The sequence below is a fragment of the Crinia signifera genome, chromosome 5 (genome assembly GCF_055691185.1).
Source record: "Crinia signifera chromosome 5, ASM5569118v1, whole genome shotgun sequence".
Classification (NCBI taxonomy): domain Eukaryota; kingdom Metazoa; phylum Chordata; class Amphibia; order Anura; family Myobatrachidae; genus Crinia; species Crinia signifera.
Window position 1 is genome coordinate 222,916,696 of NC_139221.1, and position 26,986 is coordinate 222,943,681.

Here is a 26,986-nt window from a genome sequence, read left to right on the forward strand (position 1 = left end):
TGGGTACTCCACTGGGCTTTTCAAAAGACTCCCTTAGGGGCTGCACCCCCCTCGGAAGAGCAATCTACTCAGTCTCAGTGTTTCTCCGATCCCAAGGTTAAGGTACTAAGCTGGGCCTTTCGTGGTCTCCCCATCAGAGGCTACGAACCTCTAGAACAGGAGCCATCTACTCAGTCCCAGCCTTTCTCCGCTCCTTGGGAATGGATACTAGACTGAGCCTTTCGCTGGCTCATCCTTCGGGGGCTACGAACCCAGTCAAGAGAGTCAAACTACTAGGCCCAGTGTTTCTCCCCCCCTCTTACCAGTGGATTTAAGGAAACAACACCTCCTACCAAAGGCAGAGGTGAAGGTACTCAGCCAGACTTTTCACCACTCCCAGGCAAAAAAGAGGGGTCCCACACCCTCCGCCCATCAGAGCAGCTACTCAGTCCAGCCTTTCACTATTCTCTGCCAGAGGCCAGTCCATACCCACTGATAAGAACAGATGCTACACTTGATCTTAGCCAAAAGGCCGAGGTAACATGTTAAGAGAGAGTTACATTTGGGTGGGGTGGGTTGAAACTAAAATCTAAATTGCAGTGTAAACATAATGCAGCCAGTATTTATCCTGCACAGAAACAAAATAACTCACACAAATCTAACTCTCTCTTTACAAGTTACATCTGCCCCACCTGCTGTGCACATGGTTTTTCCCATTTTGAGAACAAATTTGTACTGTGATCAGATCTGAATAAGGGCCAAAATAACATACAGTAACACAAACAACATAAAAATCTGAAACCGCATAAACTAACATAAATTAACATAAATTAACATAGATTAACATAAATTAACATAAATTATAGTAATTTCAATGAAAGCAAAATGACCTAAATAACACCACATAAAGTCACATAAGCAACATAAAACTATGTAAACTGCATAAAAATACATGAAGCAACACAAAATAACATAAAGCAACACAAACAACATAAAAATCTGAAACCGCATAAATTACCACAAATTTACATACATTTACATAAATTTACATACATTAACATAGATAAACATAGATTGTAGTAGTTTTCTGAAAGCAAAAGGACCTAAATAACACCACATAAAGCCACATAAGCAACATAAAACTACATAAACTGCATAAAAACACATGAAGCTACACAAAATAACATAAAGCAACACAAACAACATAAAAATCGGAAACCGCATAGATGATCATAAATTTACATAAATTAACACAAATTAACATACATTAACATAAATTGTAGTAATTTTTCTGAAAGCAAAAGGACCAACATAACACCACATAAAGCAACATAAGCAACATAAACAACCTAAAACTACATAAACTGCATAAAAAACTTGAAGCAACACAAAATAACATAAAGCAACCCAAACAACATAAAAATCTGAAACCGCATAAATTATCATAAATTAACATATATTATCATAAATTAACATACAAAATAGTAACTTCAATGAAAGCAAAATGACCAAAATAACACCACATAAAGCAACATAAAACAACATTAGCAACATAAAACTAAATAACCTGCATAAAAAACATAAAGCAACACAAAGGCCCTTATTCAGATATTATCGCAGTACAAATTTGTTCTCAAAATAGGCAAAAGCATATGCACTGCATGTGGGGCAGATGAGTTTGAAGAAACTCAGGAGCCCGAGGTGTGCTCCCTACCACCAGTGCTGTGCCTAAACACGTTCAAAGGGGGCCGTGCTATCGAATGGGCTTATCTCCCGAAGGAGACGGGCCCCGTTTTTCCCCTAACCCCTCTCAACCATAAGGCCGAAGAGGGGAAAATAGGGAACGGTGGGTCCTCTTCACCGAAGCTTAGAGAGACCCTCTTTCCTCAACCCCCGGAAGGGTTAGGACGGTGGGTCCTCCGCACCTGAAGGTTTGGAGAGACCCTTAGTGGACTTCCCTCCGCCTTGCGGCTCGGGGTCGGCCTCGGGGGGACCGCAGCTCTCCCCAAAAGGCGAGAGCTTTGGCACGTTGGGGAAATGGAAGGCCCGTAAGGGTCGACCACACTACCCAAAAAAACGTGACAAACTACAGAAAACAGAAAACGTGAAAAGTGCATGAACGTGAGAAGAAGAGAAATAAATAATAAAGAGGACCCCAGCCAGAGGGCCGGGGTGGGGGTGTGAAAAATTGTCCTACCCCATCCAAAATGACGAGGTAAGGACGTGAAGCACTAACCTAGAGGGAAGTGCGCAGTGCTAATGCCATACTAGTGCATGGTGATTTTGGGATCACCTGTGCATGTTCGGCACCCCCGAGTTTCCCCGGGGGCACAGTGCAGCCTCGGACTCCAAGCAGCCGACCGATCAGCGTCCGACCAAGTGTTTCTCTGCTCCCATCATAGGGCACTTTCCAGCCCCTGGCATGGGAATGGGTACTCCACTGGGCTTTTCAAAAGACTCCCTTAGGGGCTGCACCCCCCTCGGAAGAGCAATCTACTCAGTCTCAGTGTTTCTCCGATCCCAAGGTTAAGGTACTAAGCTGGGCCTTTCGTGGTCTCCCCATCAGAGGCTACGAACCTCTAGAACAGGAGCCATCTACTCAGTCCCAGCCTTTCTCCGCTCCTTGGGAATGGAGACTAGACTGAGCCTTTCGCTGGCTCATCCTTCGGGGGCTACGAACCCAGTCAAGAGAGTCAAACTACTAGGCCCAGTGTTTCTCCCCCCCTCTTACCAGTGGATTTAAGGAAACAACACCTCCTACCAAAGGCAGAGGTGAAGGTACTCAGCCAGACTTTTCACCACTCCCAGGCAAAAAAGAGGGGTCCCACACCCTCCGCCCATCAGAGCAGCTACTCAGTCCAGCCTTTCACTATTCTCTGCCAGAGGCCAGTCCATACCCACTGATAAGAACAGATACTACACTTGATCTTAGCCAAAAGGCCGAGGTAACATGTGCAGAGAGAGTTACATTTGGGTGGGGTGGGTTGAAACTAAAATCTAAATTGCAGTGTAAACATAATGCAGCCAGTATTTATCCTGCACAGAAACAAAATAACTCACACAAATCTAACTCTCTCTTTACAAGTTACATCTGCCCCACCTGCTGTGCACATGGTTTTTCCCATTTTGAGAACAAATTTGTACTGTGATCAGATCTGAATAAGGGCCAAAATAACATACAGTAACACAAACAACATAAAAATCTGAAACCGCATAAATTATAATAAATTATCATAAATTAACATAAAGGAACATACATTAACATAAATTAACATAAATTAACATAAATTAACATAAATTAACATAAATTAACATAAATTAGCATAAATTATAGTAATTTCAATGGAAGCAAAATGACCTAAATAACACCACATAAAGTCACATAAGCACCATAAAACTATGTAAACTGCATAAAAATACATGAAGCAACACAAAATAACATAAAGCAACACAAACAACATAAAAATCTGAAACCGCATAAATTACCACAAATTTACATACATTTACATAAATTTACATAAATTTACATACATTAACATAGATAAACATAGATTGTAGTAGTTTTCTGAAAGCAAAAGGACCTAAATAACACCACATAAAGCCACATAAGCAACATAAAACTACATAAACTGCATAAAAACACATGAAGCTACACAAAATAACATAAAGCAACACAAACAACATAAAAATCGGAAACCGCATAGATGATCATAAATTTACATAAATTAACACAAATTAACATACATTAACATAAATTGTAGTAATTTTTCTGAAAGCAAAAGGACCAACATAACACCACATAAAGCAACATAAGCAACATAAACAACCTAAAACTACATAAACTGCATAAAAAACTTGAAGCAACACTAAATAACATAAAGCAACCCAAACAACATAAAAATCTGAAACCGCATAAATTATCATAAATTACCATATATTATCATAAATTAACATACATAATAGTAACTTCAATGAAAGCAAAATGACCAAAATAACACCACAGAAAGTAACATAAAACCACATTAGCAATATAAAACTACATAACCTGCATAAAAAACATAAAGCAACACAAAGGCCCTTATTCAGATATTATCGCAGTACAAATTTGTTCTCAAAATAGGAAAAACCATATGCACTGCATGTGGGGCAGATGAGTTTGAAGAAACTCAGGAGCCCGAGGTGTGCTCCCTACCACCAGTGCTGTGCCTAAACATGTGCAAAGGGGGCCGTGCTATCGAATGGGCTTATCTCCCGAAGGAGACGGGCCCCGTTTTTCCCCTAACCCCTCTCAACCATAAGGCCGAAGAGGGGAAAATAGGGAACGGTGGGTCCTCTTCACCGAAGCTTAGAGAGACCCTCTTTCCTCAACCCCCGGCAGGGTTAGGACGGTGGGTCCTCCGCACCCGAAGGTTTGGAGAGACCCTCAGTGGACTTCCCTCCGCCTTGCGGCTCGGGGTCGGCCTCGGGGGGACCGCAGCTCTCCCCAAAAGGCGATAGCTTTGGCACATTGGGGAAATGGAAGGCCCGTAAGGGTCGACCACACTACCCAAAAAAACGTGACAAACTACAGAAAACAGAAAACGTGAAAAGTGCATGAACGTGAGAAGAAGAGAAATAAATAATAAAGAGGACCCCAGCCAGAGGGCCGGGGTGGGGGTGTGAAAAATTGTCCTACCCCATCCAAAATGACGAGGTAAGGACGTGAAGCACTAACCTAGAGGGAAGTGCGCAGTGCTAGTGCCATACTAGTGCATGGTGATTTTGGGATCACCTGTGCATGTTCGGCACCCCCGAGTTTCCCCGGGGGCACAGTGCAGCCTCGGACTCCAAGCAGCCGACCGATCAGCGTCCGACCAAGTGTTTCTCTGCTCCCATCATAGGGCACTTTCAAGCCCCTGGCATGGGAATGGGTACTCCACTGGGCTTTTCGAAAGACTCCCTTAGGGGCTGCACCCCCCGCGGAAGAGCAATCTACTCAGTCTCAGTGTTTCTCCGATCCCAAGGTAAAGGTACTAAGCTGGGCCTTTTGTGGTCTCCCCATCAGAGGCTACGAACCTCTAGAACAGGAGCCATCTACTCAGTCCCAGCCTTTCTCCGCTACTTGGGAATGGATACTAGACTGAGCCTTTCGCTGGCTCATCCTTCGGGGGCTACGAACCCCGTCAAGAGAGTCAAACTACTAGGCCCAGTGTTTCTCCCCCCTCTTACCAGTGGATTTAAGGAAACAACACCTCCTACCAAAGGCAGAGGTGAAGGTACTCAGCCAGACTTTTCACCACTCCCAGGCAAAAAAGAGGGGTCTCACACCCTCCACCCATCAGAGCAGCTACTCCGTCCAGCCTTTCTCTATTCTCTGCCAGAGGCCAGTCCATACCAACTGATAAGAACAGATACTACACTTGATCTTAGCCAAAAGGCCGAGGTAACATGTGCAGAGAGAGAGAGAGTTACATTTGGGTGGGGTGGGTTGAAACTAAAATCTAAATTGCAGTGTAAACATAATGCAGCCAGTATTCATCCTGCACAGAAACAAAAAAACTCACACAAATCTAACTCTCTCTTTACAAGTTACATCTGCCCCACCTGCTGTGCACATGGTTTTTCCCATTTTGAGAACAAATTTGTACTGTGATCAGATCTGAATAAGGGCCCAAATAACATACAGTAACACAAACAACATAAAAATCTGAAACCGCATAAATTATAATAAATTATCATAAATTGTCATAAATTAACATAAATGAACATACATTAACATAAATTAACATAAATTGACATAAATTAACATAAATTAACATACATTGTAGTACGTTTAATGAAAGCAAAAGGACCAACATAACACCACATAAAGCAACATAAAACAACATTAGCAACATAAAACTACATAACGCAACACAAAAACCATAACACAACATAAACAACATAAATATCTGCAACAGCATAAATTAACATAAATTAACATAAATTAACATAAATTATAGTAATTTCAATGAAAGCAAAATGACCTAAATAACACCACATAAAGTCACATAAGCAACATAAAACTACGTAAACTGCATAAAAATACATGAAGCAACACAAAATAACATAAAGCAACACAAACAACATAAAAATCTGAAACCGCATAAATTACCACAAATTTACATAAATTTAGATAAATGTACATAGATTAACATAGATTAACATAGATTAACATAGATTGTAGTAGTTTTCTGAAAGCAAAAGGACCTAAATAACACCACATAAAGCCACATAAGCAACATAAAACTACATAAACTGCATAAAAACAAATTAAGCTACACAAAATAACATAAAGCAACACAAACAACATAAAAATCGGAAACCGCATAGATGATCATAAATTTACATAAATTAACACAAATTAACATACATTAACATAAATTGTAGTAATTTTTCTGAAAGCAAAATTACCAAAATAACACCACATAAAGCAACATAAGCAACATAAACAACCTAAAACTACATAAACTGCATAAAAACATAAAGCAACACAAAGGCCCTTATTCAGATATTATCGCAGTACAAATTTGTTCTCAAAATAGGCAAAACCATATGCACTGCATGTGGGGCAGATGAGTTTGAAGAAACTCAGGAGCCTGAGGTGTGCGCCCTACCACCAGTGCTGTGCCTAAACATGTGCAAAGGGGGCTGTGCTATCGAATGGGCTTATCTCCCGAAGGAGACGGGCCCCGTTTTTCCCTTAACCCCTCTCAACCATAAGGCCGAAGAGGGGAAAATAGGGAACGGTGGGTCCTCTTCACCGAAGCTTAGAGAGAACCTCTTTCCTCAACCCCCGGAAGGGTTAGGACGGTGGGTCCTCCGCACCCGAAGGTTTGGAGAGACCCTCAGTGGACTTCCTTCCGCCTTGCGGCTTGGGGTCGGCCACGGGGGGACCGCAGCTCTCCCCAAAAGGCGAGAGCTTTGGCACGTTGGGGAAATGGAAGGCCCGTAAGGGTCGACCACACAACCCAAAAAAACGTGACAAACTACAGAAAACAGAAAACGTGAAAAGTGCATGAACGTGAGAAGAAGAGAAATAAATAATAAAGAAGACCCCAGCCAGAGGGCCGGGGTGGGGGTGTGAAAAATTGTCCTACCCCATCCAAAATGACGAGGTAAGGACGTGAAGCACTAACCTAGAGGGAAGTGCGCAGTGCTAGTGCCATACTAGTGCATGGTGAGTCAAACTACTAGGCCCAGTTTTTTTTCCACCCCTCTTACCAGTGGATTTAAGGAAACAACACCTCCTACCAAAGGCAGAGGTGAAGGTACTCAGCCAGACGTTTCACCACTCCCAGGCAAAAAAGAGGGGTCCCACACCCTCCACCCATCAGAGCAGCTACTCAGTCCAGCCTTTCTCTATTCTCTGCCAGAGGCCAGTCCATACCCACTGATAAGAACAGATACTACACTTGATCTTAGCCATAAAAATCTGAAACCGCATAAATTATAATAAATTATCATAAATTGTCATAATTTAACATAAATGAACATACATTAACATAAATTAACATAAATTGTAGTAAGTTTAATGAAAGCAAAAGGACCAACATAACACCACATAAAGCAACATAAAACAACATTAGCAACATAAAACTACATAACCTGCATAAAAAACAGAAAGAACACAAAAACCATAACACAACATAAAGAACATAAAAATCTGCAACCGCATACATTATCATAAATTTTCATAAATTAACATAAATAACATAAATTATAGTAATTTCAATGAAAGCAAAATGACCTTAATAACACCAGATAAAGTCACATAAGCATCATAAAACTACATAAACTGCATAAAAATACATGAAGCAACACAAAATAACATAAAGCAACACAAACAATATAAAAATCTGAAACTGCATAAATTATCATAAATTTACAAAAATTAACATACATTAACATAAATTAACATAAATTGTAGGAAGTTTAATAAAAGCCAAAGGACCAACATAACACCACATAAAGCAAAATAAAACAACATTAGCAACATAAAACTACATAACCTGCATAAAAAACATAAAGCAACACAAAAACCATAACACAACATAAACCACATAAAAATCTGCAACCGCATAAATTATCATAAATTATAATAAATTATCATAAATTAACATAAATTATAGTAATTTCAATGAAAGCAAAATGACCTAAATAACACAACATAAAGTCACATAAGCAACATAAAACTACATAACCTGCCTAAAAAAACATAAAGCAACACAAAAACCATAACACAACATAAACAACATAAAAATCTGCAACCGCATAAATTATCAAAAATGTACATAAATTTACATACATTAACATAAATTAACATAGATTAACATAAATTGTAGTCGTTTTCTGAAAGCAAAAGGACCTAAATAACACCACATAAAGCCACATAAGCAACATAAAACTACATAAACTGCATAAAAACACATGAAGCAACACAAAATAACATAAAGCAACACAAACAACATAAAAATCGGAAACCGCATAGATTATCATAAATTTACATAAATTAACACAAATTAACATACATTAACATAAATTTTAGTAATTTTTCTGAAAGCAAAAGGACCAAAATAACACCACATAAAGCAACATAAGCAACATAAAACAACCTAAAACTACATAAACTGCATAAAAAACTTGAAGCAACACAAAATAACATAAAGCAACCCAAACAACATAAAAATCTGAAACCGCATAAATTATCATAAATTAACATATATTATCATAAATTAACATACATAATAGTAACTTCAATGAAAGCAAAATGACCAAAATAACACCACATAAAGCAACGTAAAACAACATTAGCAACATAAAACTACATAACCTGCATAAAAAACATAAAGGCCCTTATTCGGATATTATCGCAGTACAAATTTGTTCTCAAAATAGGCAAAACCATATGCACTGCATGTGGGGCAGATGAGTTTGAAGAAACTCAGGAGCCCGAGGTGTGCTCCCTACCACCAGTGCTGTGCCTAAACACGTGCAAAGGGGGCCGTGCTATCGAATGGGCTTATCTCCCGAAGGAGACGGGCCCCGTTTTCCCCCTAACCCCTCTCAACCTTAAGGCCGAAGAGGGGAAAATAGGGAACGGTGGGTCCTTTTCGCCGAAGCTTAGAGAGACCCTCTTTCCTCAACCCCCGGAAGGGTTAGGACAGTGGGTCCTCCGCACCCGAAGGTTTGGAGAGACCCTCAGTGGACTTCCCTCCGCCTTGCGGCTCGGGGTCGGCCTCGGGGGGACCGCAGCTCTCCCCAAAAGGCGAGAGCCTTGGCACATTGGGGAAATGGAAGCCCGAAAGGGTCGACCACACTACCCAAAAAAACGTGACAAACTACAGAAAGCAGAAAATGTGAAAAGTGCATGAACGTGAGAAGAAGAGAAATAAATAATAAAGAGGACCCCAGCCAGAGGGCTGGGGTGGGGGTGTGAAAAATTGTCCTACCCCATCCAAAATGACGAGGTAAGGACATGAAGCACTAACCTAGAGGGAAGTGCGCAGTGCTAGTGCCATACTAGTGCATGGTGATTTTGGGATCACCTGTGCATGTTCGGCACCCCCGAGTTTCCCCGGGGGCACAGTGCAGCCTCGGACTCCAAGCAGCCGACCGATCAGCGTCCGACCAAGTGTTTCTCTGCTCCCATCATAGGGCACTTTCCAGCCCCTGGCATGGGAATGGGTACTCCACTGGGCTTTTCGAAAGACTCCCTTAGGGGCTGCACCCCCCTCGGAAGAGCAATCTACTCAATCTCAGTGTTTCTCCGATCCCAAGGTTAAGGTACTAAGCTGGGCCTTTCGCGGTCTCCCCATCAGAGGCTACGAACCTCTAGAACAGGAGCCATCTACTCAGTCCCAGCCTTTCTCCGCTCCTTGGGAATGGATACTAGACTGAGCCTTTCGCTGGCTCATCCTTCCGGGGCTACGAACCCCGTCAAGAGAGTCAAACTACTAGGCCCAGTGTTTCTCCCCCATCTTACCAGTGGATTTAAGGAAACAACACCTCCTACCAAAGGCAGAGGTGAAGGTACTCAGCCAGACTTTTCACCACTGCCAGGCAAAAAAGAGGGGTCCCACACTCTCCGCCCATCAGAGCAGCTACTCAGTCCAGCCTTTCTCTATTCTCTGCCAGAGGCCAGTCCATACCCACTGATAAGAACAGATAATACACTTGATCTTAGCCAAAAGGCCGAGGTAACATGTGCAGAGAGAGTTACATTTGGGTGGGGTGTGTTGAAACTGAAATCTAAATTGCAGTGTAAACATAATGCAGCCAGTATTTATCCTGCACAGAAACAAAATAACTCACACAAATCTAACTCTATCTTTACAAGTTACATCTGCCCCACCTGCTGTGCACATGGTTTTTCCCATTTTGAGAACAAATTTGTCCTGTGATCAGATCTGAATAAGAGCCAAAAAAACATACAGTAACACAAACAACATAAAAATCTGAAACCGCATAAATTATAATAAATTATCATAAATTGTCATAAACTAACATAAATGAACATACATTAACATAAATTAACATAAATTAACATAAATTAACATAAATTATAGTAATTTCAATGAAAGCAAAATGACATAAATAATACCACATAAAGTCACATTTTATGTTGCATAAAACTACATAAACTGCATAAACATACCTGAAGCAACACAAAATAACATAAAGCAACACAAACAACATAAAAATCTGAAACCGCATAAATTATCTACAATTTACATAAATGTACATTAATTTACATACATTAACATAAATTAACATACATGAACATAGAGTAACATAAATTGTAGTAATTTTCTGAAAGCAAAAGGACCAACATAACACCTCATAAAGCAACATAAGCAACATAAAACAAAATAAAGCAACCCAAACAACATAAAAATCTGAAACAACATAAATTATCATAAATTAACATATATTATCATATATTAACATACATAATAGTAACTTCAATGAAAGCAAAATGACCAAAATAACACCACATAAAGCAACATAAAACAACGTTAGCAACATAAAACTACATAACCTGCATAAAAAATATAAAGCAACACAAAGGCCCTTATTCAGATCTTATCGCAGTACAAATTTGTTCTCAAAATAGGCAAAACCATATGCACTGCAGGTGGAGCAGACTTAACATGTGCAGAGAGAGTTACATTTGGGTGGGGTGTGTTGAAACTGAAATCTAAATTGCAGTGTAAACATAATGCAGCCAGTATTTATCCTGCACAGAAACAAAATAACTCACACAAATCTAATTCTCTCTTTACAAGTTACATCTGCCCCACCTGCTGTGCACATGGTTTTTCCCATTTTGAGAACAAATTTGTACTGTGATCAGATCTGAATAAGGGCCAAAATAACATACAGTAACACAAACAACATAAAAATCTGAAACCGCATAAATTATAATAAATTATCATAAATTGTCATAAATGAACATACATTAACATAAATTAACATAAATCGTAGTAAGTTTAATGAAAGCAAAAGGACCAACATAACACCACATAAAGCAACATAAAACAACATTAGCAACATAAAACTACATAACCTGCATAAAAAACATAAAGCCACACAAAAACCATAACACAACATAAACCACATAAAAATCTTCAACCGCATAAATTATCATAAATTATCATAAATTAACATAAATTATAGTAATTTCAATGAAAGCAAAATGACCTAAATAACACCACATAAAGTCACATAAGCAACATAAAACTACATAAACTGCATAAAAATATATAAAGCAACACAAAAACCATAACACAACATAAACAACATAAAAATCTGCAACCGCATAAATTATCATAAAAATAACATAAATTATAGTAATTTCAATGAAAGCAAAATGACATAAATAATACCACATAAAGTCACATTTTATGTTGCATAAAACTACATAAACTGCATAAAAATACCTGAAGCAACACAAAATAACATAAAGCAACACAAACAACATAAAAATCTGAAACCGCATAAATTATCTACAATTTACATAAATTTACATTAATTTACATACATTAACATAAATTAACATAAATGAACATATATTAACATAAATTGTAGTAGTTTTCTGAAAGCAAAAGGACCAACATAACACCACATAAAGCAACATAAGCAACATAAAACAACATAAAGCAACCCAAACAACATAAAAATCTGAAACAACATAAATTATCATAAATTAACATATATTATCATATATTAACATACATAATAGTAACTTCAATGAAAGCAAAATGACCAAAATAACACCACATAAAGCAACATAAAACAACATTAGCAACATAAAACTACATAACCTGCATAAAAAACATAAAGCAACACAAAGGCCCTTATTCAGATCTTATCGCAGTACATATTTGTTCTCAAAATAGACAAAACTATATGCACTGCAGGTGGAGCAGACTCAACATGTGCAGAGAGAGTTACATTTGGGTGGGGTGTGTTGAAACTGAAATCTAAATTGCAGTGTAAACATAATGCAGCCAGTATTTATCCTGCACAGAAACAAAATAACTCACACAAATCTAACTCTCTCTTTACAAGTTACATCTGCCCCACCTGCTGTGCACATGGTTTTTCCCATTTTGAGAACAAATTTGTACTGTGATCAGATCTGAATAAGGGCCAAAATAACATACAGTAAAACAAACAACATAAAAATCTGAAACAGCATAAATTATAATACATTATCATAAATTGTCATAAATTAACATAAATGAACATATATTAACATAAATTAACATAAATTATAGTAATTTCAATGAAAGCAAAATGACCTAAATAACACCACATAAAGTCACATAAGCAACATAAAACTAAGCAAACTGCATAAAAATACATGAAGCAACACAAAATAAAATAAAGCAACACAAACAACATAAAAATCTGAAACAGGATAAATTATCACAAATTTACATAAATGTACATAAATTTACATAAATTTACATACATTAACATAGATTAACATAGATTAACATAGATTGTAGTAGTTTTCTGAAAGCAAAAGGACATAAATAACACCACATAAAGCCACATAAGCAACATAAAACTACATAAACTGCATAAAAACACATGAAGCTACACAAAATAACATAAAGCAACACAAACAACATAAAAATCGGAAACCGCATAGATTATCATACATTTACATAAATTAACACAAATTAACATACATTAACATAAATTGTAGTAATTTTTCTGAAAGCAAAAGGACCAACATAACACCACATAAAGCAACGTAAGCAACATAAAACAACCTAAAACTACATAAACTGCATAAAAAACTTGAAGCAACACAAAATAACATAAAGCAACCCAAACAACATAAAAATCTGAAACCGCATAAATTATCATAAATTAACATATATTATCATAAATTAACATACATAATACTAACTTCAATGAAAGCAAAATGACCAAAATAACACCACATAAAGCAACATAAAACAACATTAGCAACATAAAACTACATAACCTGCATAAAAAACATAAAGCAACACAAAGGCCCTTATTCAGATATTATCGCAGTACAAATTTGTACTCAAAATAGGCAAAACCATATGCACTGCATGTGGGGCAGATGAGTTTGAAGAAACTCAGGAGCCTGAGGTGTGCTCCCTACCACCAGTGCTGTGCCTAAACACGTGCAAAGGGGGCCATGCTATCGAATGGGCTTATCTCCCGAAGGAGACGGGCCCCGTTTTTCCCCTAACCCCTCTCAACCATAAGGCCGAAGAGGGGAAAATAGGGAACGGTGGGTCCTCTTCACCGAAGCTTAGAGAAACCCTCTTTCCTCAACCCCCGGAAGGGTTAGGACGGTGGGTCCTCCGCAACCGAAGGTTTGGAGAGAACCTCAGTGGACTTCCCTCCGCCTTGCGGCTCGGGGTCGGCCTCGGGGGGACCGCAGCTCTCCCCAAAAGGCGAGAGCTTTGGCACGTTGGGGAAATGGAAGGCCCGTAAGGGTCGACCACACTACCCAAAAAAACGTGACAAACTACAGAAAACAGAAAACATGAAAAGTGCATGAACGTGAGAAGAAGAGAAATAAATAATAAAGAGGACCCCAGCCAGAGGGCCGGGGTGGGGGTGTGAAAAATTGTCCTACCCCATCCAAAATGACGAGGTAAGGACGTGAAGCACTAACCTAGAGGGAAGTGCGCAGTGCTAGTGCCATACTAGTGCATGGTGATTTTGGGATCACCCATGCATGTTCGGCACCCCCGAGTTTCCCCGGGGGCATAGTGCAGCCTCGGACTCCAAGCAGCCGACCGATCAGCGTCCGACCAAGTGTTTCTCTGCTCCCATCATAGGGCACTTTCAAGCCCCTGGCATGGGAATGGGTACTCCACTGGGCTTTTCGAAAGACTCCCTTAGGGGCTGCACCCCCCTCGGAAGAGCAATCTACTCAATCTCAGTGTTTCTCCGATCCCAAGGTTAAGGTACTAAGCTGGGCCTTTCGTGGTCTCCCCATCAGAGGCTACGAACCTCTAGAACAGGAGCCATCTACTCAGTCCCAGCCTTTCTCCGCTCCTTGGGAATGGATACTAGACTGAGCCTTTTGCTGGCTCATCCTTCGGGGGCTACGAACCCCGTCAAGAGAGTCAAACTACTAGGCCCAGTGTTTCTCCCCCCCTCTTACCAGTGGATTTAAGGAAACAACACCTCCTACCAAAGGCAGAGGTGAAGGTACTCAGCCAGACTTTTCACCACTCCCAGGCAAAAAAGAGGGGTCTCACACCCTCCGCCCATCAGAGCAGCTACTCCGTCCAGCCTTTCTCTATTCTCTGCCAGAGGCCAGTCCATACCAACTGATAAGAACAGATGAGTTTGAAGAAACTCAGGGAGCCCGAGGTGTGCTCCCACCACCACCAGTGCTGTGCCTAAACACGTGCAAAGGGGGCAGCCGTACGAACGTTTGGACCCTCTCCCAAAGGAGAAAGGCCCCATGGTTCCCCTAACCCCCCTCAACCATAAGGCCGAGGAAGGGAAAAAAGAGATCGGTGGGTCCTCTTCGCCGAAGCTCAGAGAGACCCGCATTTCCTCCACCCCCGGAAGGGTTTTGGACGGTGGTTCCTCCGCACCCGAAGGTTTGGAGAGACCCGCTTAGGCTTCCCTCCGCCTTGCGGCTCGGGGTTGGCCTCGAGGGGACCGTGTTTCTCCCCAAAAGTTGAAGAGTCCCAGCCACGTTTGGGGAACGGAAGGCCCGTTAGGGACAGCCGCACTACCCAAATCAAAAAAACGTGACAAACTAACGAAAAACGTGAAGTGCTCAAAAGTGCAAATCAAAGAAATAAATAAAAAGAGGCCCTGGCCAGAAGGCCGGGGTGGGGGTGTAAAAAATTGTCCTACCCCATCCAAAAGGACGAGGTAAGGACGTGTAGCCTAACCTAGAGGGAAGTGCGCAGTGTGTGTGCCATTCAGTGCATGGTGCTGGACATCACCAGTGCAAATCAGGCACCCCCGAGTTTCCCCGGGGGCACAGTGCAGCCTCGGGCTCCAGGCAGCCGACCAATCAGCGTTCGACCAAGTTTTTCTCTGTCTCACCAGCAGGCATTTTCCAGCCCCCGGCATGGGAATGGGTACTCCACTGGGCTTTTCGAAAGACTCCCTTAGGGGCTGCACCCCCCTCGGAAGAGCAATCTACTCAGTCCCAGTGTTTCTCCGCTCCCAGGGTTAAGATACTAGGCTGAGCTTTTCGCTGTGCCCAGGATGGGGGCCAGCCCCAACCTGGACCAATCTACTCGGTCTCAGCTTTTCTCCGCAACCTGGGAATGGATACTAGACTGAGCCTTTCGCTGCTCATCCTTCGGGGGCTACAAACCCCATCAGGAGAGTCAAACTACTAGGCCCAGTGTTTCTCCCCCCCTCTTACCAGTGGATTTACGGAAACAACACCTCCTACCAAAGGCAGAGGTGAAGATACTCAGTGAGACTTTTCACCACTCCCAGGCAAAAAAGAGGGGTCCCACACCCTCCGCCCATCAGAGCAGCTACTCAGTCCAACCTTTCTCTATTCTCTGCCAGAGGCCAGTCCATACCCACTGATAAGAACAGATACTACACTTGATCTTAGCCAAAAGGCCGAGGTAACATGTGCAGAGAGAGTTACATTTGGGTGGGGTGGGTTGAAACTAAAATCTAAATTGCAGTGTAAACATAATGCAGCCAGAATTTATCCTGCACAGAAACAAAATAACTCACACAAATCTAACTTTCTCTTTACAAGTTACATCTGCCCCACCTGCTGTGCACATGGTTTTTCCCATTTTGAGAACAAATTTGTACTGTGATCAGATCTGAATAAGGGCCAAAATAACATACAGTAACACAAACAACATAAAAATCTGAAACCGCATAAATTATAATAAATTATCATAAATTGTCATAAATTAACATAAATGAACATACATTAACATACATTAACATAAATTAACATAAATTGTAGTAAGTTTAATGAAAGCAAAAGGACCAACATAACACCACATAAAGCTACATAAAACAACATTAGCAACATAAAACTACATAACCTGCATAAAAAAACACAAAAACCATAACACAACATAAACAACATAAAAATCTGCAACCGCATACATTATCATAAATTTTCATAAATTAACATAAATAACATAAATTATAGTAATTTCTATGAAAGCAAAATGACCTTAATAACACCAGATAAAGTCACATAAGCAACATAAAACTACATAAACTGCATAAAAATACATGAAGCAACACAAAATAACATAAGCAGCACAAACAATATAAAAATCTGAAACTGCATAAATTATCATAAATTTACAAAAATTAACATACATTAACATAAATTAACATAAACTGTAGGAAGTTTAATAAAAACCAAAGGACCAACATAACACCACATAAAGCAAAATAAAACAACATTAGCAACATAAAACTACATAACCTGCATAAAAAAACATAAAGCAACACAAAAACCATAACACAACATAAACCACATAAAAATCTGCAACCGCATAAATTATCATAAATTATCATAAATTATCATAAATTAACATAAATTATAGTAATTTCAATGAAAGCAAAATGACCTAAATAACACCACATAAAGTCACATAAGCAACATAAAACTACATAAACTGCATAAAAATATATAAAGCAACACAAAATAACATAAAGCAACACAAACAACATAAAAATCTGAAACCACATACATTATCATAAATTTACATAAATTAACATACATTAACATAAATTAAAAGAAATTGTAGGAAGTTTAATGAAAGCAAAAGGACCAACATAACACCACATAAAGCAAAATAAAACAACATTAGCAACATAAAACTACATAACCTGCATAAAAAAACATAAAGCAACACAAAGGCCCTTATTCGGATATTATCGCAGTACAAATTTGTTCTCAAAATAGGCAAAACCATATGCACTGCATGTGGGGCAGATGAGTTTGAAGAAACTCAGGAGCCCGAGGTGTGCTCCCTACCACCAGTGCTGTGCCTAAACACGTGCAAAGGGGGCCGTGCTATCGAATGGGCTTATCTCCCGAAGGAGACGGGCCCCGTTTTTCCCCTAACCCCTCTCAACCATAAGGCCGAAGAGGGGAAAATAGGGAACGGTGGGTCCTCTTCACCGAAGCTTAGAGAGACCCTCTTTCCTCAACCCCCGGAAGGGTTAGGACGGTGGGTCCTCCGCACCCGAAGGTTTGGAGAGACCCTCAGTGGACTTCCTTCCACCTTGCGGCTCGGGGTTGGCCTCGGGGGGACCGCAGCTCTCCCCAAAAGGCGAGAGCTTTGGCACATTGGGGAAATGGAAGGCCCGTAAGGGTCGACCACACAACCCAAAAAAAGTGACAAACTACAGAAAACAGAAAACGTGAAAAGTGCATGAACGTGAGAAGAAGAGAAATAAATAATAAAGAGGACCCCAGCCAGAGGGCCGGGGTGGGGGTGTGAAAAATTGTCCTACCCCATCCAAAATGACGAGGTAAGGACGTGAAGCACTAACCTAGAGGGAAGTGTGCAGTGCTAGTGCCATACTAGTGCATGGTGATTTTGGGATCACCTGTGCATGTTCGGCACCCCCGAGTTTCCCAGGGGGCACAGTGCAGCCTCGGACTCCAAGCAGCCGACCGATCAGCGTCTGACCAAGTCTTTCTCTGCTCCCATCATAGGGCACTTTCCAGCCCCTGGCATGGGAATGGGTACTCCACTGGGCTTTTCGAAAGACTCCCTTAGGGGGCTGCACCCCCCTCGGAAGAGCAATCTACTCAGTCTCAGTGTTTCTCCGATCCCAAGGTTAAGGTACTAAGCTGGGCCTTTCGCGGTCTCCCCATCAGAGGCTATGAACCTCTAGAACAGGAACCATCTACTCAGTCCCAGCCTTTCTCCGCTCCTTGGGAATGGATAATAGACTGAGCCTTTCGCTGGCTCATCCTTCCGGGGCTACGAACCCCGTCAAGAGAGTCAAACTACTAGGCCCAGTGTTTCTCCCCCCTCTTACCAGTGGATTTAAGGAAACAACACCTCCTACCAAAGGCAGAGGTGAAGGTACTCAGCCAGACTTTTCACCACTCCCAGGCAAAAAAGAGGGGTCTCACACCCTCCACCCATCAGAGCAGCTACTCCGTCCAGCCTTTCTCTATTCTCTGCCAGAGGCCAGTCCATACCAACTGATAAGAACAGATACTACACTTGATCTTAGCCAAAAGGCCGAGGTAACATGTGCAGAGAGAGTTACATTTGGGTGGGGTGGGTTGAAACTAAAATCTAAATTGCAGTGTAAACATAATGCAGCCAGTATTTATCCTGCACAGAAACAAAATAACTCACACAAATCTAACTCTCTTTTTACAAGTTACATCTGCCCCACCTGCTGTGCACATGGTTTTTCCCATTTTGAGAACAAATTTGTACTGTGATCAGATCTGAATAAGGGCCAAAAAAACATACAGTAACACAAACAACATAAAAATCTGAAACCGCATAAATTATAATAAATTATCATAAATTGTCATAAATTAACATAAATGAACATACATTAACATAAATTAACATAAATTAACATAAATTGTAGTAAGTTTAATGAAAGCAAAAGGACCAACATAACACCACATAAAGCAACATAAAACAACATTAGCAACATAAAACTACATAACCTGCATAAAAAACATAAAGCAACACAAAAACCATAACACAACATAAACCACATAAAAATCTGCAACCGCATAAATTATCATAAATTATCATAAATTAACATAAATTATAGTAATTTCAATGAAAGCTAAATGACCTAAATAACACCACATAAAGTCACATAAGCAACATAAAACTACATAAACTGCATAAAAATACATAAAGCAACACAAAATAACATAAAGCAACACAAACAACATAAAAATCTGAAACCACATACATTATCATAAATTTACATAAATTAACATACATTAACATAAATTAACAGAAATTGTAGGAAGTTTAATGAAAGCAAAAGGACCAACATAACACCACATAAAGCAAAATAAAACAACATTAGCAACATAAAACTACATAACCTGCATAAAAAAACATAAATCAACACAAAAACCATAACACAACATAAACAACATAAAAATCTGCAACCGCATAAATTATCATAAATTATCATAAATTAACATAAATGAACATAAATTAACATACATTATAGTAATTTCAATGAAAGCAAAATGACCTAAATAACACCACATAAAGTCACATAAGCAACATAAAACTACGTAAACTGTATAAAAATACATGAAGCAACACAAAATAACATAAAGCAACACAAACAACAAAAAAATCTGAAACCACATAAATTATCATAAATTATCATAAATTACCATAAATTAACATAAATTATAGTAATTTCAATGAAAGCAAAATGACCTTAATAACACCACATAAAGTCACATAAGCAACATAAAACTACATAAACTGCATAAAAATACACAAAGCAACACAAAATAACATAAAGCAACACAAACAACATAAAAAAATCTGAAACCACATAAATTATCATAAATTTACATAAATTAACATACATTAACATAAATTAACATAAATTGTAGGAAGTTTAATGAAAGCCAAAGGACCAACATAACACCACATAAAGCAAAATAAAACAACATTAGCAACATAAAACTACATAACCTGCATAAAAAACATAAAGCAACACAAAAACCATAACACAACATAAACCACATAAAAATCTGCAACCGCATAAATTATCATAAATTATCATAAATTAACATAAATTATAGTAATTTCAATGAAAGCAAAATGACCTAAATAACACCACATAAAGTCACATAAGCAACATAAAACTACATAAACTGCATAAAAATACATAAAGCAACACAAAATAACATAAAGCAACACAAACAACATAAAAATCTGAAACCACATAAAGTATCATAAATTTACATAAATTAACATACATTAACATAAATTGTAGGAAGTTTAATGAAAGCAAAAGGACCAACATAACACCACATAAAGCAAAATAAAACAACATTAGCAACATAAAACTACATAACCTGCATAAAAAACATAAATCAACACAAAAACCATAACACAACATAAACAACATAAAAGTCTTTAACCGCATAAATCATCATAAATTATCATAAATTTTCATAAATTAACATAAATTAACATAAAGTAACATAAATTATATTAATTTCAATGAAAGCAAAATGACCTAAATAACACCACATAAAGTCACATAAGCAACATAAAACTACATAAACTGCATAAAAATACATAAAGCAACACAAAATAACATAAAGCAACACAAACAACATAAAAATCTGAAACCACATAAATTATCATAAATTTACGTAAATTAACATACATTAACATAAATTAACAGAAATTGTAGGAAGTTTAATGAAAGCAAAAGGACCAACATAACACCACATAAAGCTAAATAAAACAACATTAGCAACATAAAACTACATAACCTGCATAAAAAAACATAAATCAACACAAAAACCATAACACAACATAAACAACATAAAAATCAGCAACCGAATAAATTATCATAAATTATCATAAATTATCATAAATTAACATAAATTAACATAAATTAACATAAATTATAGTAATTTCAATTAAAGCAAAATTACCTAAATAACACCACATAAAGTCACATAAGCAACATAAAACTACGTAAACTGCATAAAAATACATGAAGCAACACAAAATAACATAAAGCAACACAAACAACATAAAAATCTGAAACCGCATTAATTATCACAAATTTACATAATTTTACATACATTTACACAAATTTACATACATTAACATAGATTAACATAGATTAACATAGATTGTATTAGTTTTCTGAAAGCAAAAGGACCTAAATAACACCACATAAAGCCACATAAGCAACATAAAACTACATAAACTGCATAAAAACACATGAAGCTACACAAAATAACATAAAGCAACACAAACAACATAAAAATCTGAAACCGCATTAATTATCACAAATTTACATAATTTTACATAAATTTACATAAATGTACATACATTAACATAGATTAACATAGATTGTAGTAGTTTTCTGAAAGCAAAAGGACCTAAATAACACCACATAAAGCCACATAAGCAACATAAAACTACATAAACTGCATAAAAACACATGAAGCTACACAAAATAACATAAAGCAACACAAACAACATAAAAATCGGAAACCGCATAGATTATCATAAATTAACATAATTAACACAAATTAACTTACATTAACATAAATTGTAGTAATTTTTCTGAAAGCAAAAGGACCAACATAACACCACATAAAGCAACATAAGCAACATAAACAACCTAAAACTACATAAACTGCATAAAAAAACTTGAAGCAACACAAAATAACATAAAGCAACCCAAACAACATAAAAATCTGAAACCGCATAAATTAACATAAATTATAGTAATTTCAATTAAAGCAAAATTACCTAAATAACACCACATAAAGTCACATAAGCAACATAAAACTACGTAAACTGCATAAAAATACATGAAGCAACACAAAATAACATAAAGCAACACAAACAACATAAAAATCTGAAACCGCATTAATTATCACAAATTTACATAATTTTACATACATTTACACAAATTTACATACATTAACATAGATTAACATAGATTAACATAGATTGTATTAGTTTTCTGAAAGCAAAAGGACCTAAATAACACCACATAAAGCCACATAAGCAACATAAAACTACATAAACTGCATAAAAACACATGAAGCTACACAAAATAACATAAAGCAACACAAACAACATAAAAATCTGAAACCGCATTAATTATCACAAATTTACATAATTTTACATAAATTTACATAAATGTACATACATTAACATAGATTAACATAGATTGTAGTAGTTTTCTGAAAGCAAAAGGACCTAAATAACACCACATAAAGCCACATAAGCAACATAAAACTACATAAACTGCATAAAAACACATGAAGCTACACAAAATAACATAAAGCAACACAAACAACATAAAAATCGGAAACCGCATAGATTATCATAAATTAACATAATTAACACAAATTAACTTACATTAACATAAATTGTAGTAATTTTTCTGAAAGCAAAAGGACCAACATAACACCACATAAAGCAACATAAGCAACATAAACAACCTAAAACTACATAAACTGCATAAAAAAACTTGAAGCAACACAAAATAACATAAAGCAACCCAAACAACATAAAAATCTGAAACCGCATAAATTATCATAAATGAACATATATTATCATAAATTAACATACATAATAGTAACTTCAATGAAAGCAAAATGACCAAAATAACACCACAGGAAGCAACATAAAACAACATTAGCAACATAAAAATACATAACCTGCATAAAAAACATAAAGCAACACAAAGGCCCTTATTCAGATATTATCGCAGTACAAATTTGTTCTCAAAATAGGCAAAACCATATGCACTGCATGTGGGGCAGATGAGTTTGAAGAAACTCAGGAGACCGAGGTGTGCTCCCTACCACCAGTGCTGTGCCTAAACATGTGCAAAGGGGGCCGTGCTATCGAATGGGCTTATCTCCCGAAGGAGACGGGCCCCGTTTTTCCCTTAACCCCTCTCAACCATAAGGCCGAAGAGGGGAAAATAGGGAACGGTGGGTCCTCTTCACCGAAGCTTAGAGAGAACCTCTTTCCTCAACCCCCGGAAGGGTAAGGACGGTGGGTCCTCCGCACCCGAAGGTTTGGAGAGACCCTCAGTGGACTTCCTTCCACCTTGTGGCTCAGGGTCGGCCTCGGGGGGGACCGCAGCTCTCCCCAAAAGGCGAGAGCTTTGGCACGTTGGGGAAATGGAAGGCCCGTAAGGGTCGACCACACAACCCAAAAAAAGTAACAAACTACAGAAAACAGAAAACGTGAAAAGTGCATGAACGTGAGAAGAAGAGAAATAAATAATAAAGAGGACCCCAGCCAGAGGGCTGGGGTGGGGGTGTGAAAAATTGTCCTACCCCATCCAAAATGACGAGGTAAGGACGTGAAGCACTAACCTAGAGGGAAGTGCGCAGTGCTAGTGCCATACTAGTGCATGGTGATTTTGGGATCACCCGTGCATGTTCGGCACCCCCGAGTTTCCCAGGGGGCACAGTGCAGCCTCGGACTCCAAGCAGCCGACCGATCAGCGTCCGACCAAGTCTTTCTCTGCTCCCATCATAGGGCACTTTCCAGCCCCTGGCATGGGAATGGGTACTCCACTGGGCTTTTCGAAAGACTCCCTTAGGGGCTGCACCCCCCTCAGAAGAGCAATCTACTCAGTCTCAGTGTTTCTCCGATCCCAAGCTGGGCCTTTCGCGGTCTCCCCATCAGAGGCTATAAACCTCTAGAACAGGAGCCATCTACTCAGTCCCAGCCTTTCTCCGCTCCTTGGGAATGGATACTAGACTGAGCCTTTCGCTGGCTCATCCTTCCGGGGCTACGAACCCCGTCAAGAGAGTCAAACTACTAGGCTTAGTGTTTCTCCCCCCTCTTACCAGTGGATTTAAGGAAACAACACCTCCTACCAAAGGCAGAGGTGAAGGTACTCAGCCAGACTTTTCACCACTCCCAGGCAAAAAAGAGGGGTCCCACACCCTCCGCCCATCAGAGCAGCTACTCAGTCCAGCCTTTCTCTATTCTCTGCCAGAGGCCAGTCCATACCCACTGATTAGAACAGATACTACACTTGATCTTAGCCAAAAGGCTGAGATAACATGTGCAGAGAGAGTTACATTTGGGTGGGGTGTGTTGAAACTGAAATCTAAATTGCAGTGTAAACATAATGCAGCCAGTCTTTATCCTGCACAGAAACAAAATAACTCACACAAATCTAACTCTCTCTTTACAAGTTACATCTGCCCCACCTGCTGTGCACATGGTTTTTCCCATTTTGAGAACAAATTTGTACTGTGATAAGATCTGAATAAGGGCCAAAAAAACATACAGTAACACAAACAACATAAAAATCTGAAACCGCATAAATTATAATAAATTATCATAAATTGTCATAAATTAACATAAATGAACATACATTAACATAAATTAACATAAATTAACATAAATTGTAGTAAGTTTAATGAAAGCAAAAGGACCAACATAACACCACATAAAGCAACATAAAACAACATTAGTAACATAAAACTACATAACCTGCATAAAAAACATAAAGCAACACAAAAACCATAACACAACATAAACCACATAAAAATATGCAACCGCACAAATTATCATAAATTATCATAAATTATCATAAATTAACATAAATTATAGTAATTTCAATGAAAGCAAAATGACCTAAATAACACCACATAAAGTCACATAAGCAACATAAAACTACATAAACTGCATAAAAATATATAAAGCAACACAAAATAACATAAAGCAACACAAACAACATAAAAATCTGAAACCACATACATTATCATAAATTTACATAAATTAACATACATTAACATAAATTAACAGAAATTGTAGGAAGTTTAATGAAAGCAAAAGGACCAACATAACACCACATAAAGCAAAATAAAACAACATTAGCAACATAAAACTACATAACCTGCATAAAAAAACATAAAGCAACACAAAGGCCCTTATTCGGATATTATCGCAGTACAAATTTGTTCTCAAAATAGGCAAAACCATATGCACTGCATGTGGGGCAGATGAGTTTGAAGAAACTCAGGAGCCCGAGGTGTGCTCCCTACCACCAGTGCTGTGCCTAAACACGTGCATAGTAATTTCAATGAAAGCAAAATGACCTTAATAACACCACATAAAGTCACATAAGCAACATAAAACTACATAAACTGCATAAAAATACATGAAGCAACACAAAATAACATAAAGCAACACAAACAACATAAAAATCTGAAACCGCATAAATTAGCATAAATTTACATAAATTAACATACATTAACATAAATTAACAGAAATTGTAGGAAGTTTAATGAAAGCAAAAGGACCAACATAACACCACATAAAGCAAAATAAAACAACATTAGCAACATAAAACTACATAACCTGCATAAAAAACATAAATCAACACAAAAACCATAACAAAACATAAACAACATAAAAATCTGCAACCGCATGAATTATCATAAATTATCATAAATTAACATAAATTAACATAAATTAACATAAATTATAGTAATTTCAATGAAAGCAAAATGACCTAAATAACACCACATAAAGTCACATAAGCAACATAAAACTACGTAAACTGTATAAAAATACATGAAGCAACACAAAATAACATAAAGCAACACAAACAACATAAAAATCTGAAACCACATACATTATCATAAATTTACATAAATTAACATACATTAACATAAATTAACAGAAATTGTAGGAAGTTTAATGAAAGCAAAAGGACCAACATAACACCACATAAAGCAAAATAAAACAACATTAGCAACATAAAACTACATAACCTGCATAAAAAAACATAAAGCAACACAAAGGCCCTTATTCAGATATTATCGCAGTACAAATTTGTTCTCAAAATAGGCAAAACCATATGCACTGCATGTGGGGCAGATGAGTTTGAAGAAACTCAGGAGCCCGAGGTGTGCTCCCTACCACCAGTGCTGTGCCTAAACACGTGCATAGTAATTTCAATGAAAGCAAAATGACCTTAATAACACCACATAAAGTCACATAAGCAACATAAAACTACATAAACTGCATAAAAATACATGAAGCAACACAAAATAACATAAAGCAACACAAACAACATAAAAATCTGAAACCACATACATTATCATAAATTTACATAAATTAACATACATTAACATAAATTAACAGAAATTGTAGGAAGTTTAATGAAAGCAAAAGGACCAACATAACACCACATAAAGCAAAATAAAACAACATTAGCAACATAAAACTACATAACCTGCATAAAAAAACATAAAGCAACACAAAGGCCCTTATTCGGATATTATCGCAGTACAAATTTGTTCTCAAAATAGGCAAAACCATATGCACTGCATGTGGGGCAGATGAGTTTGAAGAAACTCAGGAGCCCGAGGTGTGCTCCCTACCACCAGTGCTGTGCCTAAACACGTGCATAGTAATTTCAATGAAAGCAAAATGACCTTAATAACACCACATAAAGTCACATAAGCAACATAAAACTACATAAACTGCATAAAAATACATGAAGCAACACAAAATAACATAAAGCAACACAAACAACATAAAAATCTGAAACCGCATAAATTAGCATAAATTTACATAAATTAACATACATTAACATAAATTAACAGAAATTGTAGGAAGTTTAATGAAAGCAAAAGGACCAACATAACACCACATAAAGCAAAATAAAACAACATTAGCAACATAAAACTACATAACCTGCATAAAAAACATAAATCAACACAAAAACCATAACAAAACATAAACAACATAAA

General features: G+C 37.9%; 7 pseudogenes; all 7 read right to left on the reverse strand.

The window, feature by feature from the left end:
- Positions 1–387: 387 nt before the first annotated feature.
- On the reverse strand, positions 388–523 carry LOC146005890 (U2 spliceosomal RNA; annotated as a pseudogene).
- Positions 524–2,795: 2,272 nt separating this feature from the next.
- LOC146005853 (U2 spliceosomal RNA) lies at positions 2,796–2,931 on the reverse strand (annotated as a pseudogene).
- A 2,341-nt stretch (positions 2,932–5,272) lies between these two features.
- Positions 5,273–5,408, reverse strand: LOC146005863 (U2 spliceosomal RNA; annotated as a pseudogene).
- Positions 5,409–10,067: 4,659 nt separating this feature from the next.
- LOC146005889 (U2 spliceosomal RNA) lies at positions 10,068–10,203 on the reverse strand (annotated as a pseudogene).
- Positions 10,204–15,913: 5,710 nt separating this feature from the next.
- Positions 15,914–16,119, reverse strand: LOC146005851 (U2 spliceosomal RNA; annotated as a pseudogene).
- Positions 16,120–18,604: 2,485 nt separating this feature from the next.
- On the reverse strand, positions 18,605–18,740 carry LOC146005862 (U2 spliceosomal RNA; annotated as a pseudogene).
- Positions 18,741–24,146: 5,406 nt separating this feature from the next.
- On the reverse strand, positions 24,147–24,282 carry LOC146006187 (U2 spliceosomal RNA; annotated as a pseudogene).
- Between the last annotated feature and the right edge of the window lie 2,704 nt (positions 24,283–26,986).